Source organism: Arachis ipaensis, chromosome B4 (assembly GCF_059453495.1).
Source record: "Arachis ipaensis isolate K30076 ecotype BB chromosome B4, ASM5945349v1, whole genome shotgun sequence".
Taxonomy (NCBI): Eukaryota; Viridiplantae; Streptophyta; class Magnoliopsida; order Fabales; family Fabaceae; genus Arachis; species Arachis ipaensis.
The window spans coordinates 90,616,480-90,635,307 of record NC_142439.1 but is presented as its reverse complement, the minus strand read 5'-3'; the positions used below and the strand labels follow the sequence as shown (position 1 = coordinate 90,635,307).

At 40.2% G+C, this 18,828-nt stretch overlaps 1 non-coding gene across 1 annotated transcript; it reads left to right on the top strand.

Annotated features, from left to right (window-relative positions):
* Positions 1 to 462: 462 nt before the first annotated feature.
* On the top strand, positions 463 to 570 carry LOC148568331 (small nucleolar RNA R71). Its single transcript, XR_015881749.1, has one exon. It is a non-coding gene; the product is annotated as a small nucleolar RNA R71 (small nucleolar RNA).
* The last annotated feature ends 18,258 nt before the right edge of the window (positions 571 to 18,828 follow it).

The window sequence follows — 18,828 nt, the reverse complement described above, 5'->3', positions numbered from 1 at the left end:
CTTTTGTTGATCCTTCCATGAGAGAGTTGGGTGATTTCTCCATGAGGGATTATAGGTGTTTCCATATGGTTCACCCATGTAATTTACCTCTGCTATTGCAGGGTTCTCAGGATCATAAGCTTCTTCTTCAGAAGATGCCTCTTGAGTGCTGTTGGATGCAGCTTGCATTCCATTCAGACTCTAAGAAATCATATTGACTTGCTGAGTCAATATTTTATTCTGGGCCAATATGGCATTCAGAGTATCAATTTCAAGAACTCCCTTCTTCTGAGGTGTCCCATTACTCACAGGATTCCTCTCAAAAGTGTACATGAACTGGTTACTAACAACCATGTCAATGAGTTCTTGAGCTTCTGCAGGCGTTTTCTTTAGGTGAATGGATCCACCTGCAGAAGTATCCAATGACATCTTAGCTAATTCAGACAGACCATCATAGAATATATCCAGGATGGTCCATTCTGAAAGCATGTCAGAAGGACACTTTTTGGTCAGTTGCTTGTATCTCTCCCAAGCTTCATAGAGGGATTCACCTTCTTTCTGTCTGAAGGTTTGAACATCCACTCTAAGCTTGCTCAGCTTTTGAGGAGGAAAGAACTTGGCTAAGAAAGCCGTGACCAGCTGACGTTGGGATTTTTGCTAGTAAAGAATGTCATAAAAACAGTCGCATTGTAGATATAGTCTCTAAACCGACAAAAATCCCTTCGTACAAACATTTTTGGTTGTCACAAGTAACAAACCCCTTTGAAATTGATAACCGAGTATTTAAACCTCGGGTCATCTTCTCAAGGAATTACAGGGAGGTATGTTCTTATTATTGGTTATGAGTTTGTAAATTGGAGAAATTTGGAGTTTGGGCAATGGGCACAAATATATTTAAATGACAAGTAAAATAAATAAATAACTGTAAACTAAACTCTTGGCAAGGTATTATGACTGGAAGTCCTATCCTGGTTATCCTTATCAATTGTAATGAGAATTGGATTTTTTTCCCACTTGTTAACCTCTAACTATGAAGGTAAGTTAAGTGGATGAATTAATTCTTATTCCTCAGGTCCTAGTCTTTCCTTGAGAAAGGCTAGAGTTATTGAAACTTGAATTAATGAGATGAAGAAATCCAATTTTCAATCAACAATGAGTTTGATAACTCAAGTGTCTCCAATGGCTCAACCAAAGCCAAAAGGGAAGAGAATCTACTTGAATGAAAATAACTTGGATAAACACAGAGCATTAACAAATTAAAAAGAGCAATCATAAGTCTGAAATACCTTAAATTATATTAAATAAAATATTTAAATCATAACATGGAAAAGTTCATAAATTAAATTGGAAAAATAAATAAAAATAAAGAACTTGGGATTGAGAGTCACTCCTAAAACTAAGAGAAATCCTAAATCCTAATCCTAAGAGAGAGGAGAGAACCTCTCTCTCTAAAAACTACATCTACTCCTAAAATTGTAAAAATGAAAGCCTTCCTATGAATGGGTGCAGTTCCCCACTTTATAGCCTCTAATCTGTGTTTTCTGGGCCGCAAACTGGGTCAGAAACAGTCCAGAATTCGCTGGTTTCGAATTTTTCCACGCTGGATTTCCGTCACTGCGATGCGGCCGCATGGATCACGCGGTCGCGTCGCCTAGCGTCATGGAAACTATAAGATATTATATATCAAATCGAAGCCCCGGACGTTAGCTTTCCAACGCAACTGGAACCGCGTCGTTTGGACCTCTATAGCTAAAGTTATAGCCGTTTGAGTGCAGAGAGGTCAGGCTGGACAGCTTAGCAATTTCTCCAACTTCTTGTATTCCTTCCACTTTTGCATGCTTTCTTCCCATCCTCCAAGCCATTCCTGCCTTATAATATCTGAAAACACTTAACACACATATCAAGGCATCTAATGGTAATAAGAGAGGATTAATAATAAGCAAATATAAGATCAAAGAAGCATGTTTTCAATCATAGCACATAATTAGGAAGGCAAATGTAAAATCATGCAAATAGTATGAATAAGTGGGTAAAGAGTTGATAAAATCCACTTAATTGAGCACAAGATAAACCATGAAATAGTGGTTTATCACCAGCTTATCCCAAGAGTTCAGGCTATCTTTGGGTTGAGAGTCCAACCACACTCTAGCTCTGTCTCTCACAGCAAAATGGAAAAGCATGAGCCTGTAGACTTCAGGATCTACTCCATTAGTCTTAACAGTATCACAGATCTGCAAGAATTCAGTTAAGAACTGAAAGTGATCTTCAGATGGAAGTCCATGAAACTTGCAGTTTTGTTGCATCAGAGAAACTAATTGAGGTTTAAGCTCAAAATTGTTTGCTCCAATGGTAGGGATGGAGATGCTTCTTCCATGTAAATTGGAATTAGGTGCAGTAAAGTCACCAAGCATCCTCCTTGCATTATTATTATTTTCGGCTGCCATCTCCTCTCCCTGTTCGAAAATTTCTGTAAGGTTATCTCTGGATTGTTGTATTTTAGCTTCTCTTAGTTTCCTCTTCAGAGTCCTTTTAGGTTCAGGGTCTGCTTCAACAAGAATGTTCTTGTCCTTGCTCCTGCTCATATGAAAAAAAGGGAACAGAAAAATAATAATAATAGGGATCCTTTTTGCCCAAGTATAGAGGTTCCCCTGTGTGAGTAGAAGAAGAAAAGAATGTAATGTAAAGAAGGGAAGAAGAGAAAATTCGAACACAGATGGAAGAGGGGGTTCGAATTTGGGTGAGATAAAGTGTTAGTAGATGAATAAATAAATAGAAGGGGATGAAAGAGAGAGAGGATTTTCGAAAATAAAATTTTGAAAAAGGGGTTAGTAATTTTCGAAAATTAGGAAAAAGTTAAAATTGAAAATTGAAACAATTAATTAATTAAAAAGAATTTTTGAAAAAAAGGGAGATATTTTCGAAAATTAGAGAGAGAGAGTTAGTTAGGTAGTTTTGAAAAAGATAAGAAACAAACAAAAAGTTAATTAGTTAGTTGAAACAAATTTTGAAGATCAATTTTGAAAAGATACGAAGATAAGAAGTTAGAAAAGATATTTTAAAATCAAATTTTTGAAAAAGATATGATTTTGAAAAAGATAAGATAAAAAGATATTTTTGAAAAGATATGACTGAAATTAGTTTTGAAAAAGATTTGATTTTTAAAATCACAATTAATGACTTGATTCACAAGAAATCACAAGATATGATTCTAGAACTTAAAGTTTGAATCTTTCTTAACAAGTAACAAACTTGAAATTTTTGAATCAAAACATTAATTGTTGAGGATATTTTCGAAAATTATAAGATAAAATTAAGAAAAGATTTTTGAAAAATATTTTTAAAATTTTCGAAAATAAATAAGAAAAATGAAAAAGATTTGATTTTTGAAAAAGATTTTGAAAAAGATAAGATTTTTAAATTGAAAATTTGATTTGACTCATAAGAAACAACTAAATTTTAAAAAGTTTTGAAAAAGTCAACTCAAATTTTCGAATTTATGAGAAGAAAAAGGAGAAGATATTTTTTTGATTTTTGAATTTTTAATGATGAGAGAGAAAAACATGAAAATGATGCAATGCATGAAAGTTATGGATCAAAACAATGAATGCATGCAAGAATGCTATGAATGTCAAGATGAACACCAAGAACACTTTGAAGATCATGATGAACATCAAGAACATATTTTTGAAAAATTTTCAATGCAAAGAAAACATGCAAGACACCAAACTTAGAAATCTTTCATGTTCAGATACTATGAATGCAAAAATGCACATGAAAAACAAGAAAAGACACAGAACAAGAAAATATGAAGATCAAACAAGAAGACTGGCCAAGAACAACTTGAAGATCATGAAGAACACTATGAATGCATGAATTTTTGAAAAATGCATAAATTTTTAGAAAAAAATGCAATTGACATCAAACTTAAAAATTGACTCAAGACTCAAACAAGAAACACAAAATATTTTTTATTTTTATGATTTTATAATTTTTTTTTGGATTTTTCGAAAATTATTTGTGAAAAAGAAAAATAAGGATTCCAAAATTTTTAATATGAATTCCAGGAATCTTGCACTCTTAGTCTAAAGCTCCAATCTGAGGGTTAGACATGGCTTAATAGCCAGTCAAGCTTTAGCATGTAAATCAAGTGGATCAGGAACAGCAGCAGGTGGATTAGCAACAACTAGCTTGCTCTTGATAATGTTGGGTTGGAAGCCCCAGTCCAAATGAATTTAGACATGGCTTTACAGCCAGTCAGGCTTCAACATGCTTCATGAAACACTAGAATTCATTCTTAAAAAATTTTAGAATAATTTTCGAAAACAGATGCGAAATTTTTGAAAGATTTTTGAAAAAATTTTTTTTTTGAAATTTTTTTTTGAAAGCAAAATAAGAAGAAAATTACCTAATCTGAGCAACATGATGAACCGTCAGTTGTCCAAACTCGAACAATCCCCGGCAACGGCGCCAAAAACTTGGTATGCGAAATTGTGATCCTGAGGTTGTAAAATTTGTTGTTCGTTCTCTCCCTGGCATGGCGCCAATAACTGGTGCACAATACCATGGTCTATTCACAATGTCGCACAACTAACCAGCAAGTGCACTGGGTCGTCCAAGTAATAAACCTTACGTGAGTAAGGGTCGATCCCATGGAGATTGTCGGCTTGAAGCAAGCTATGGTCACCTTGCAAATCTCAGTCAGGCGGATATCAAATAGTTATGGAGTTTTCGAATATTAATAATAAATAAACAGAAAATAAAGATAGAAATACTTATGTAATTCATTGGTGAGAATTTCAGATAAGCGTATAGAGATGCTTTCGTTCTTATGAACTTCTGCTTTCCTACTGTCTTCATCCAATCAGTCTTACTCCTTTCCATGGCAAGCTTTATGTAAGGGCATTACCGTTGTCAATGGCTACATCCCATCCTCTTGTGAAAAAGTTCCAAATGCTCTGTCACAGCACGGCTAATCATCTGAGGTTCTCGATCATACTGGAATAAGATTCACCCTCCTTTTGCGTTTGTCACTACGCCCAGCACTCGCGAGTTTGAAGCTCGTCACAGTCATTCAATCCCTGAATCCTACTCGGAATACCACAGACAAGGTTTAGACTTTTCGGACTCTCATGAATGCCGCCATCAATCTAGCTTATACCACGAAGATTCTGATTAAGAGATCCAAGGGATACTCATTCAATCTAAGGTGGAACGGAAGTGGTTGTCAGGCACGCATTCGTAGGAGAATGATGATGATTGTCACGTTCATCACATTCATATTGAAGTGCGAATGAATATCTTAGAAGCGGAATAAGTTGAATTGAATAGAGAAACAATAGTACTTTGCATTAATTCATGAGGAACAGCAGAGCTCCACACCTTAATCTATGGAGTGTAGAAATTCTACCGTTGAAAATACATAAGTGATGAAGGTTCAGGCATGGCCGAGAGGCCAGCCCCCAAAACGTGATCATAGGATCAAAAATACAATCCAGGATGTCAAATACAATAGTAAAAAGTCCTATTTATACTAAACTAGTTACTAGGGTTTACAGAAGTAAGTAATTGATGCATAAATCCACTTCCGGGGCCCACTTGGTGTGTGCTTGGGCTGAGCTTGAAGTTTCCACGTGGAGAGGTCATTCTTGGAGTTGAACGCCAGTTTGTAACGTATTTCTGGCGTTCAACTCTGGCTTGTAACGTGTTTCTGGCGTTTAACTCCAGACTGCAGCATAGAACTGGCGTTCAATGCCCTTTTGCGTCATCTAAACTTGGCCAAAGTATGGACTATTATATATTGCTGGAAAGCCCTGGATGTCTACGTTCCAACGCAATTGGAAGTGCGCCATTTTGAGTTCTGTAACTCCAGAAAATCCACTTTGAGTGCAGGGAGGTCAGAATCCAACAGCATCAGCAGTCCTTCTTCAACCTCTGAATCTGATTTTTGCTCAAGTCCCTCAATTTCAGCCAGAAAATACCTGAAATCACAGAAAAACACACAAACTCATAGTAAAGTCCAGAAATGTGAATTTAACATAAAAACTAATGAAAATATCCCTAAAAGTAACTAGATTCTACTAAAAACATACTAAAAATAATGCCAAAAAGCGTATAAATTATCCGCTCATCAGTGCTTCCATGATTTCTATAGATGGTTGATAAACCCCAATTTTGTGGTTTATATTGTGTAGAATTTGGGGGGTTTTGTCAATATTTTTCACACTTATTCACAAGAAATGCATGGTTTTGTGTTCTCTTCCTAATATTGCTTCATGATGAAAAATATGCTTATTTTGCCTTAAAATTGCCATATTTTAATCCTCTTCTACTGCCATTCGATGCCGTGACGTGTTTGTTGGGTGATTTCAGGATTTATAGGGCAAGAATAGCCTAGAAGAGAGAAAGGAAGCATGCACAAGAGGAATGAGCATAAAGATTTGGAGTTTGGGAACTTCAGCATGGGCGCGCACGCGCACTTCACGCGCACGCGTGGATGCGGATCGCTGGAAGCGGCGCGCGTAGATCGGCGCATTCGCGTGGATTAGAGAAAGCCCATCGACGTGCACGCGCACTTGGCGCACACGCGTGGATCACAAAGTCAATCGGCGCGCACGCGCGATAAGCTGCACGTGACCTCAATAAAGAAAATCATTCTTGGCGATTTCTGAGGCTTATCAGGCCCAATTTCAAGCTGTTTCTTCATGGAAAAGACCCAAGGATGCTAGGGGAAAAAGGGGGGATCAATCATTCACACTTAGACACAATTTTTAGCTAGTTTTTTGGTTCTTTGTTATTCTAGAGAGAGAAACATTTGTTCCTCTCTATATCTAGCCTTAATTTGATCTTCCCTTGTTGAATTCTGAATCGGATCTTGTTAATTTCTAGTTTTAATTGTTTAATTTGAATTCCTTAGTATAATTTTGTTTAGATCTTGTGTTAGTTTTATGTTTCCTTATCAATTGTCATTTTATACCCATTTCATGAATCTTGTAGATCTTGATTTGTTAATGTTGCATTGGTGATTTTCATGGTTAATTGTGTTGTTTGAATGATTCTAGGTTGATAATTGTTAGCGGGTATTGGTTGATTTCAATTTAATTGTATTTTGGAAATGTCTTTTATTAGTGCTTACCATATGTTTGATGAAATGTTTCCTTTAGTTATGGAGTAGTCTTCTTTACTCTTGGCCTAGGCTAAGGGAATTGGGTAAATTTGAGTCATTGGGTCTAATGGATTTGATGATTTGGGAACCCTTAGTGGTCAATTTGATAACCATTGACACTAGCCTACTACTAAGTTAATTAGTAGTTAGGTTGGACCTTATGGGTTGATGTTGACTAAACCATTTAATATACTTCAAGTATAGAAGTAAACTTAAAGAGTTTGGTTCCTCATAATTGTCAAGATATGGTTATTAGACAAGGATAGTGACCCCAATTCCCATGTCTAGCCAAGAGTTGCTTTTATCATTCTTATTTGAAAACCCAAAAATCCTAATTGCTTTGTCTTAGTTATTGTTACTCGTTTAGTTTAGAGTAGAATTATATTGGACGTTATCTTGTTAGTTTGGAATTGCTCACATCTTGTCTTAGTTACTTGAATTAGTTTCTTGTACTTCAAGATTACTTGCTTGTTAGGATTCCTAGTTTAATTTCTTGCTCATGACTTGCAACCCCGGATTTCTAACCAATGTCGATGCACATGGTTGCCCATTCCTTGTGAGACGACCCGAGATTTGAATACTTCGGTTAATTCTATTTGGGGTTGAACTTGTGACAACCAATTCCTTCTAAATTTGATCCGCGGACTAATTGTTGGTTGAGGACTATACTTGCAACGCGAAAAATCTTGTGAATTTCCTTACCGATGGTATCCGTTGCATTATCAAATTTTTGGCGCCGTTACCGGAGAATGGTTGCAATATATGCTTTGATATTGGTTATGTGAATATGTGAATATTGTAGATATTTTACTTGCTTTCAATACTTAGCTATAGTTTAGATTTCTTTTATATTTGTGCTATGACTCCCAGGTTTGATGACTTGGTCTCAACCGAATTCTAGCTTAGTCGAGCTTGACCCTGAGATTAAAAGAACTTTGTTACACACTCAGCAAGCTAGACGGTAGTTGGACTATACGGCTAGTACTTCGGCCTCTCTTGAGAAACATACTGAATCACTAGACGATACCGAGAGTGACTTGGAGTCTGCTACTTTCTATTCTTCTGTTGGCACTACTAATACATCTTTGCATCCTACAGGTGAGCCATACATGGCGGAGCCACGACGGATCACTTTGCATAAGCAAGGAGCTCCGGATATCATACTTCAACCTTTGCAAGCAAGGTACCCCAACCTTGATCCAAACTTTGAATTGAAGAGTAGCTTGATAAACCTACTTCCTAAGTATCATGGGTTGCCGGGTCAAGACCCCATCCGACATCTAAAAGATTTTCAAGTCGCTTGTTCTACGTCTCGAAGGCATGGAGCCGATGAGGTGGCTATTATGGTTTTTGCCTTCCATTTCTCTCTTGAAGGGCAAGTAAAGACATGGTTTTATTCACAACCAGATGAGATTGTAACTAATTGGAATTTCTTAAGAAGAGAGTTTCTAGATAAATTCTTCCCACCAGAGAAGACCGACTACATCCGGAAAGAGATCTCCGGTATAATGCAAAAGGACCAAGAGAGTTTGTATGAGTATTGAACTCGGTTCAAGAGGCTATTGGAATCGTGTCCACACCATGGATTGAACACTCACTTTCTCATTAGTTACTTCACCGGAGGTCTTTGTGCAGAAGATAGAAGATTGCTCACCGCTTCTAGTGGCGGTTCCCTTTCAAAAAAAAAAGAAGGAAGGAGAAGCTTGGAGCTTGATAAATGATGTTGCTGAGGCTACACAACACGTAAAGGTGAGAAGTAATCCTCTCAAGGGTGTGGTAGAACCATCACCATCCGAAGCAAGCTTGACCAAGGCACTTGGAGACATGACTACTATCCTTACACAAATACAAAAAGATCAAAAGGCATACTACTCCATCCAAGCTATCCAAGCCCTACCCCAAGTTGCTCAACTTGAAGGCCCTCCTAGGATTTGTGGTTTGTGCTCTAGCACCACACATTACACTGATCAATGACATCAAATTCAAGAGGAGCATGCCCTTGTTGTGGCCAATGTGAATTACAAGAACCGTCTGCCCTACCATTCTCAAAGCCAAAACAACTACTCTCATGGTAGTAATCAAAATCAAGGGTGGAGGGATAATGCACAAGGGAGCAATCAAAACCAAAGGTGGAACAACTCTTCTTCTCACTACAACAACAACCCATCTTCATCTCAATACCACCAAAACAACAACTACCAAGCCAATCGAAATCACCACAACCAAAACCAAAGCAACTACATCAAATACCAAGCACAACACCATAGACAACAATCCAACCAATCCTCTTCATCTTCCACCAATCAATTTGATGATCTTAGAACTGCTATCGAGAAATGGGATGAGAGCTACAAGGCTCAATTCGATACCATGGGCGCTCAATTGGCCAATCTCACTGACATGATTTCGAAGATGTCTATGTCCTCAAACAACACCAACCAACCCTCAAGCTCTTCTAACCTTCCATCCCAACCCCTTCCAAACCCCAAAGACGGTCTCAACACCATCACTCTACGGTCGGGGACTACATTGGAGGAGATACCTCCTAGGGTCATGGAAGACATTCATGAGGAAGAGGTGGTCGTTGAAGCTCCACATGACGAAGAGGAGGTAGACAAAAGGCATGATGAAGAAGGAGTAAGCCTTAAGGAACCCAAGAGGAAAGCTATAGTAGATGAGGCCATTCCTATCCCATTCCCTTCCTTGGTGAAGAAAGTAAAGAAGACTCCGGAATTTGATTTAAACATGCTTCAAGTATTCAAGAAAGTTGAGGTAACCATACTACTTCTTGATGCTATCCAACAAATTCCGAAGTATGCAAAATTTCTGAAAGACTTGTGTACTCACAAGGATAGGATAGGAGAGTTGGAGACATTATCCTTGGGTAGTTCAATTTCTTCCTTGATGGAACCTATTCTAAAGAAATATGGTGACCCTGGACCTTGTCTGGTGTCTTGTCGTATTGGTGGACACATTTTTCATGACTGTATGTGTGATCTAGGGGCTTGCGTAAGCATCATGCCGCTTTTCATTTTTGTGTGGTTGAATTTAGCTCCATTAAAGAAATCGGCGGTGAGGTTTGCCTTAGCCGATAAAAATGTGATCACTGTGATGGGAATAGCAGAAGATGTACTTGTGGCAATCAAGGACTTGGTCTTTCCAGTTGACTTTTACATCCTTGAAATGCCTCCAACAGAAAATAGAAGCTCATCCTCCGTTCTACTTGGTAGACCCTTCCTTAAAACTTCTAAATTCAAGTTAGATGCCTTCACTGGCACATATTTCTTTGAGGTCGGAAACAAAACTATCAGATTCAATTTGGAAGAAGCAATGAAGCATCCTCCCGAAGAGCATTCCGTTCTCCGATGTGATATATTCGATGAAGTGGTAGCAGAAGTGCGAGAAGAAGACCACAACAAGTTGTGCTACCCCATTGTTGAGGAGACGAATGACCAAGAGGGTGAACAAGAGAAAGTTGTTGAGAATGAACTCCGTGAGCTTGATGAAAAAGAACCTTAGCTTGAGGCAAAGAGTGAACTGAAGCCTCTTCCATCTCATTTGAAGCATGCGTTCTTAGAGGACAACCAAAAGTTTCCGGTCATTATTGCTAGTGAACTTTCTAGTGAAGAAGAAGGAAAGCTCCTAGATGTTCTCAGAAAGTACAAGAAGGCAATTGGTTGGAGCCTAGCCGATATTATGGGGATTGACCCCCGCAAGTGCATGCATCGTATATTTCCCCAAGAGGGAACTAGGCCGGTGAGGCAACTGCAAAGAAGGCTCAACCCGACCATCCTTGATGTGGTAAAGAAAGAGGTCACTAGACTGCTTGAGGCGGGTATCATATACCCAATTTCTGACAGTGAGTGGGTGAGACCGGTCCAGGTTGTTCCCAAGAAATCAAGCATCACTGCGGTTAAAAAGGATGATGGTGAAGTGGTCACCAAGAGAGTATAAAATGCGTGGCGCGTGTGCATCGATTATGGAAGATTGAACGCCGCTACACGGAAGGACCACTACCCTTTGCCCTTTATCGATCAGATGTTAGACCGTTTGGCGGGTAAATCCCATTATTGCTTTTTTGATGGATTCACTGGTTACTTCCAGATTCACATTGCTCCTGAAGATCAGGAAAAGACCACATTCACTTGTCCTTTTGGCACCTTTGCCTATAAAAGGATGCCATTTGGACTATGCAATGCATCCGCTACTTTTCAGCGGTGTATGACAAGTGTCTTTTTCGATCTAATGGAGAATTGTCTGGAAGTCTTTATGGATGACTTCAGTGTTTATGGAACTTCATTTGATTGTTGCTTAGAGAACATGGCCATGGTCCTTGCTAGATGTGTTGACACTAACCTTGTCTTGAACTTTGAAAAATGCCACTTTATGGTAAAACAAGGTATAGTGTTAGGGAATGTAGTATCTCATGGAGGAATTTCTATAGACCCGGCCAAGATCGATGTTATCACCACTTTACCTCACCACTCATCTGTGAGGGAGGTCCGCTCGTTTTTAGGACATGCAGGATTTTACAGGCACTTTATTAAGGATTTCAGCAAGATTGCTTTGCCATTGTCGCGCCTCCTCCAAAAAGATGTGGACTTTGAGTTTGACAGTGCATGTGTGAATGCGTTTGAAGAGTTAAGGAAAGTTCTGACCATAGCACTAATTGTGCGAGGCCCCAATTGGACGCTGCCATTTGAGATAATGTGCGATGCGTCAAACCATGCTGTAGGTGTTGCGCTTGCGCAGTGCGAGGGTAAACTTCCTTATGTTATTGCTTACTCTTCTAAAACATTGGATGCAGCACAATCCAACTATACCACTACAGAAAAGGAACTCCTAGCTATTTTTCATGCTTTAGATAAATTCATATCTTATTTGCTAGGATCCAAGATAGTGGTATACACGGATCATGCAGCTTTGAAGTACTTATTGAGAAAGAATGAGTCAAAACCTAGACTCATACGTTGGATGTTGCTTTTGCAAGAATTCGACATTGAGATTAGGGATCGGAGTGGATCTCAAAACTTGTTTGCGGATCATTTAAGCCGCCTTGAGAATTTAAAATTTGACCCATTTCCGATCAATGACTCATTCCCATTGGATAGTCTGCATGCTGTGTCGGATAGCTTTCCTTGGTTTGCCCCAATGGTGAACTACTTGGTTGCAAAAATCTTCCCTCCCAACTTTTCTAAAAACCAAAGGGACAAATTGAGGAGTGATTCCAAATATTATATTTGGGATGACCCTCACTTGTGGAAGAGGGGAGTAGACCAAGTAATTCGAAGATGTGTGCTAGAATCTGAAATTCAACCCATTCTTGAAGCTTGCCATTCATCCGAATGTAGTGGCCACTTTGGCCCACAAAGGACAGCTAAAAAGGTGTTGGATTGTGGATTCTGGTGGCCAACCTTATTCAAGGATGCTAACCGGTTCTGTGTGTCTTGCCATCAGTGTCAGAAGTCAGGAAACACATCCCAAAGGGATGAGATGCCTCAACAACCTATGTTGTTCTGTGAGATATTTGATGTATGGGGCATTGACTTTATAGGACTGTTTCCCAACTCAAGTGGGTATCTGTATATTCTGTTAGCGGTTGACTATGTGTCAAAGTGGCTAGAAGCGATACCTACCTGCCTTGACAACGCCAATACCGTCATTTCTTTTATTAGGAATAACATTGTGTGCCATTATGGGTCGCCACGAGCAATCGTGAGCGACCAAGGATCCCACTTTTGTAACAGAAAAGTAGAGGCATTGCTCAAGCGCTATGAGGTATTGCATAAAGTTGCCACTGCTTATCACCCACAGACCAACAGACAAGCAGAAGTATCCAATAGGGAGATCAAGAGAATTCTGGAGAAAGTGGTAAACCCACAAAGGAAGGATTGGAGCCTCCAGCTAGGAGATGCACTATGGGCGTATAGGACAGCCTACAAGACTCCGTTAGGGATGAGTCCCTTCCGGATCGTCTATGGTAAGGCATGCCACCTTCTGGTGGAGATTGAGCATAGAGCCTATTGGGCGGTAAAGCAGTGTAACATGGATTTCACCAAGGCGGGTGTGGCCAGGAAATTACAGCTAGAGGAGCTCGAGTGTTTGAGGAACGAAGCATATGAGAATGCTCAGATCTACAAGGAAAAGACTAAAGCATTTCATGACCATCACATTCAGAAGAAGGATTTTCAAGAAGATGATGAGGTTCTCCTCTACAATTCGAGGCTTAGATTCATGCCTGGCAAGCTCCGTTCTAGATGGGAAGGACCCTTCAAGGTGAGGAGATAAAGCCCTATGGAGTGGTGGAATTATTTGATCCAAAAAGTGAAGCAACTTTCAAGGTGAATGGACATAGAGTGAAGAAGTACCATGGCTACAAGTTTCCAAAAGAGCTAGAGGTGTTCCTACTAACGGATGCACCTAGAGGAGGAGAAGCTTGAGCGACTGACCGTCCAACTTAAGGACGTTAAAGAAAACTGCTTGGTGGGAAGCAGATCTTCCTTGTGTATACATTCTTGTTTCTAGCTCTAGATTTCTGTAAATTTTAAGACTTCTTGATGTTGTTGATTTCTTAGGAATGCTAGCTTTGTTGATCTTGTTGGATAGATAGGATGTTTATATTGATTTCATCATTTTGGTATGGATGAATTGTTGAAGTAGAGAGAATGCCTTGTTTTAAATGATGCATGAATTTGTGAGTGTCTCTTTGACTACTAGTCTAAACACCTACCAAGAATGTGTTAGAATAGCCCTTTTTATGTGTTTGGAAAAAAAAAGGGGGAAAAGGGGCATCCGCGCGCGAGCGCACTGTGCGTGCGCGCGCCGGTGGTGCGTTTTACACTCCTGGTACAAAAACTAGAGAGTTACGCCCACTTTGTGCCCATTTCAAGCCAGGCACCCACGCGCCAACGTGCGTGGCCCCTGCGCGCCCCTCCATACTTCGCCATCGACGCGCAAGCGCACTGTGCACGCGCACGCCGATTGTGCAATCTGAACTCCCTGGTACAAAATCCAGAGAGTTGTGCCTTATTTGTGCCTACCTTGTGCCCGCAATGATGCGCAGGCGTACTTGGTACGTCCGCGCCAGTCGCCATCATCAGGCACGCGTCCGCGCACTGTGCGCGTCCACACCGCCTGTGCTGCATGCAAACTCTGCTACAAAAACCAGAGAGTTAGGCCTACTTTGTGCCAACTCTGTGCCAGGAGCCCCACTGACTCCGCGCGAACGCGCCCTTGACGCGTACGCATCCCTCGCTCCACCCTCATCGACGCGCTAGCGCACCGTGTGCACGCGCGTCGATTGTGTGAACCAGTTTTAAACCTGGCGCGCCCTATATCTTCTCTCCTTATCACTTCTTTTCTTATTTCCTTCCTTTTTCCTCCTCTTCCATACTTCACCACCACCATCTCCAGCCACTGACCACCGACCACCACCTCCGGTGGCAATACATATCTTCGCTCTTTTTCTCACTCTCACAAAAGAAACCTCCACCTTGTTCTCTCCCACTTCTCAAGATTCTACTTCTTCTATATCTCTTTTCTTACTTTCTTTGCATAATCTCTTCTTTTACTTAGATGCTTCTTGTTAATTTACTTATTTTCTCTTTTAGTTGCATGATTACATTACTTGCTTTTTACTTGTTTATTTTTCCCTTTTTCTTGCTTTTTCATGGACGTTGGACTTGAATTTTAATTTGCTTTGATCGATCTTCTTGTTGTCTTTCATTATCTTTGTAAGTAGGTGATGTTATGTGATGATTGATATTTCATTTTGGACCTCTAATTGATTGAGTTTGTCATAATTACTCATTGCTTGTTAATTACACACCAAGTGTTCGAGGAAATGCACAAATGCTATTTTGGTTTATTTTTGTCATATGCCTTCAATTTGGTGCTCCCTCTTCATTCACTTGCTCTCTTCTAAGTGTGTTGAATTCACATTGCTTTATGTGTGCCAATTAGATACTCATTGAATATGGCTTGCTCTTTGTGATGGATGCTTGAGATTATTCTTCTCATGCCATATTGCATGCTTTATTCACTCTTGCATCCCATGCCAAAGTGTTGTGACCCATGCTTCTATAATCGTTTTGTTGAACTATTTCTTTTGGGCACTACTTCCCACTTGCATGTTTTTGTTGAGATGATTCTTTGGGTTTAATGTTTTTCTTCTTTCCCTTCTTTTTTCAGGATGGCCACCAAGAAAGGCAAGGAGAGAGCTTCAAGGAAACCGGCCACAAAGAGGGCACCCCAAAAGTCAACCTCTAAGGCACACCCTACACTAGGAGCCAAACCCCTATCTAAGAAGGCAAAAACACCCGCTCCTATTGATGAAAAAGAGAAGAGAAAACTAGCAAAGGATTCTTCAAGGTTCCCCAACTACTTCTGTGAACTTGTGTTCCCCTCCATGGTTGCGAGGAACTATCATGCCGAGCATCTACTCGCTCCGCCGGACAAGGTTGCTCCATGTATTCTACCCCGCATTGAACGGCGAGGATGGGAGTTCCTTCTGAGAAAACCACGGGAGATCAACCTCTCGTGGGTGGTAGAGTTCTACACTAACTACCATCTTTCCTCTCTTCAATCGGTATACGTGCGCCAGAAGCAAGTCCTAGTTTCAGAGGAGGCTATTCAGCAAGTGCTTAATGTCTTACCGGTACCAAGTGACTTGGATGGTTACCAAGAAGTCTTACGTCAGCGTGAAGAGTTTAGGTTTGATTGGGACTCGATTCTCCAAGTCATTGCTGAGCCAGAGACATTTTGGACCCAAGGTCGACTCCGGATGCGGCCCAAGTGCATTGACGCACGCTCCCTCACTGTAGAAGCCAGAGCTTGGGCCCAGATCCTATCCCACTACGTGCTACCTAGCACCCACAAGTCGTCCTTCACGGCGGATCTCACCTTGCTTGTTTGGTGTGTCTTCACGGAAGGACCGGTGAACATTCCGCTTCTTATCAAGCAAGCGATGAGTCAAGTCCATGCCGGGGATAATTTGCCATTTCCAGCATTTGTATCTGATTTAGTTGCTGCTGCGGGTGTTCCTTGGGAAGCCATAGACACGAAGGCTATAATTCCGGCTAAGGGCGATGTTGTCCCAAGCGGAAAATACTTACAGCTTCCCATGAACAACCCTAGACTTGACATGGCCCCTCCACCTATTTTTCCTTCCACCTCATCATTACCACCACCACAAAGATCCACCCATCAACGGATTGAAGATCTACACCGGAAGATTGATAGATATAAGCGGCGCAACCAATGCCGATACACTTACATCAAGAAGCTTCTGTGTTGTGTTACCCCTAGCATGGAGGAACCCGAGATATTCACGTCTACCTCAAACCCAAGTGATGGGAGCTCTGATGAAGGGGATAGTGACGGTTCCGGTTCCGACCGCCCTTTGCGCATTGTTGGTAGCACGGAGGACTGTGCTAAATTCTAAGTTTGGGGAGGTCGTTCGACCGATCTCCATGGGTAACAATCTCTTCCTTTCAACACCCAGGGATTTATCTTTTGCTTAGTAGATAGTACATTGCATGTGTAGTTAGTCTTGCTTGTAAATATTCTTTGCATGATAGCTAGTCTCTATAGAGTTACTTGGTCAAAATAATGACTTCTTCCCCAAGAAACTGTGATTTCGGGGTACCCTACCATTTTTGAAAAAAAAAATTGCGAAAAACTTGCTTTAAGAATGTATTTTAGAACATAGTGATTGAGCTAAGAACACAAGCATGTAAGTTTTGAGCCTATTGTATGGTTATATCTTCTAACCACTATTTTCCCATTCTTGTGTGTATTATTCTCTCTATATGATTGTAATTCTTGCTTTGTCTGATTCTATATGTCCATTACTTTGTGTATGAATGCATTTACATGATTGAGGCCATCTTTTCAATAGTCACATTTCTCAAACGGCCTTAACCCTTTTATCTACCATTGCTAACCAATTTTGAGCCCATGATAAACCCTTTTTGTTCTTAAATAGAGCACATCATCAACCCTAAGTAAAAAACAATGAATGTCCCTAGATTTGGATACTTGATTAGCTTAGGTTAGTGAGGGTGTGTGTCATTCAATTGGGAGGGTATACTTGGGAACTTGGGTAGATGTAAAGGTGTGTATTTGTAGTTGAAATTGAAAATTATGGGATTTGGGAACATACTCATGTATTGAATGATTGAACCATATGCATTGAAACTTTTGTACATGAAACCCAAGAAAAAGGGGACAAAAAAAAGAAAAAAGAAAAAAATTATTATATGTGTATATATGAGAATGAAAGAAAAAGAAATAGAAAAATAGAAAAAACAAAAATATGAAAAAAAAGGGAGAAAGCAATAAAAAGGGACAAAATGCCCCAAGACAAAGTGATAATAACAATGCATATGGGATGTGAATTAAAAAGAATGCATGAGTATGCGAAAAAGTAAAATCCATGGGTAGCTAGGTATTGTATTAGAGTTGTATGGGTTATTCTATGTGTTTAGTGAAAACTTAGGTTAATCAAGGATTCGAATTTTAAGCTCACTTGACCATATACATCCTTACCTTCACCCTAGCCACGTTACAACCCATGAACAAGACCTCATGATACTTGTATGCATGCATTAAGTAATTGTTAGATGAAGGACAAATCTTGGGAAGCATTATTAGGAGAGGATTGAGTGACGAACCCTATACACTTGAGCGAATAGAGCGGATACACTTCCGGTGAGGGTTCGATGATCAACTCCTTGTTCCCGGCTTTCACAAGCATTCATCTAGCAAGTTATATGCACTTCATGTTGATGTTCAAATTGGTAGGATTCATGAACTACACATCATTTTCACCCCATATACTCATATGTGTTCTTGGAGGATAGATTTACCCTTGACTAAGAAGGTAGATTCTTTTACATTAGTTGCATGCACTCATTTAGGTAATTAGCACTTCATAAACCCTTTCTTATCATGATCTTTGGTCTTTTTATTTTTAGCATGAGGACATGCTTGGTTTAAGTGTGGGAAGATTTGATAAACCCCAATTTTGTGGTTTATATTGTGCAGAATTTGGGGGTTTTGTCAATATTTTCCGCACTTATTCACAAGAAATGCATGGTTTTGTTTTCAATTCCTAATATTGCTTCATGATGAAAAACATGCTTATTTGGCCTTAAAATTTCCATATGTTAATCCTCTTCTAATGCCATTGGATGCCGTGACGTGTTTGTTGAGTGATTTCAGGATTTATAGGGCAAGAATGGCCTAGAAGAGAGAAAGGAAACATGCACAAGAGGAAGGAGCATAAAGATTTGGAGTTTGGAAACTTCAGCATGGGTGCGCACGCGCACTTCACGCGCACGCGCACTTCACGCGCACGCGCACTTCACGCGCACGCGTGGATGCGGATAGCTGGAAGCGGCACGCGTAGATCGGCGCATTCACGTGGATTAGAGAAAGACCATCGACGCGCACGCGCACTTGGCGCGCACGCATGGATCACAAAGTCAATCGGCGCACATGCGTGCATGGCGCGCACGCGCGATAAGCTGCACGTGACCTCATTAAAGGAAATCGTGCCTGGCGATTTCTGAGGCTCATCAAGCCCAATTTCAAGCTATTTCTGCATGGAAAAGACCCAAGGATGCTAGGGGGAAAGGGGGGATCAATCATTCACACTTAGACACAATTTTTAGCTAGTTTTTTGG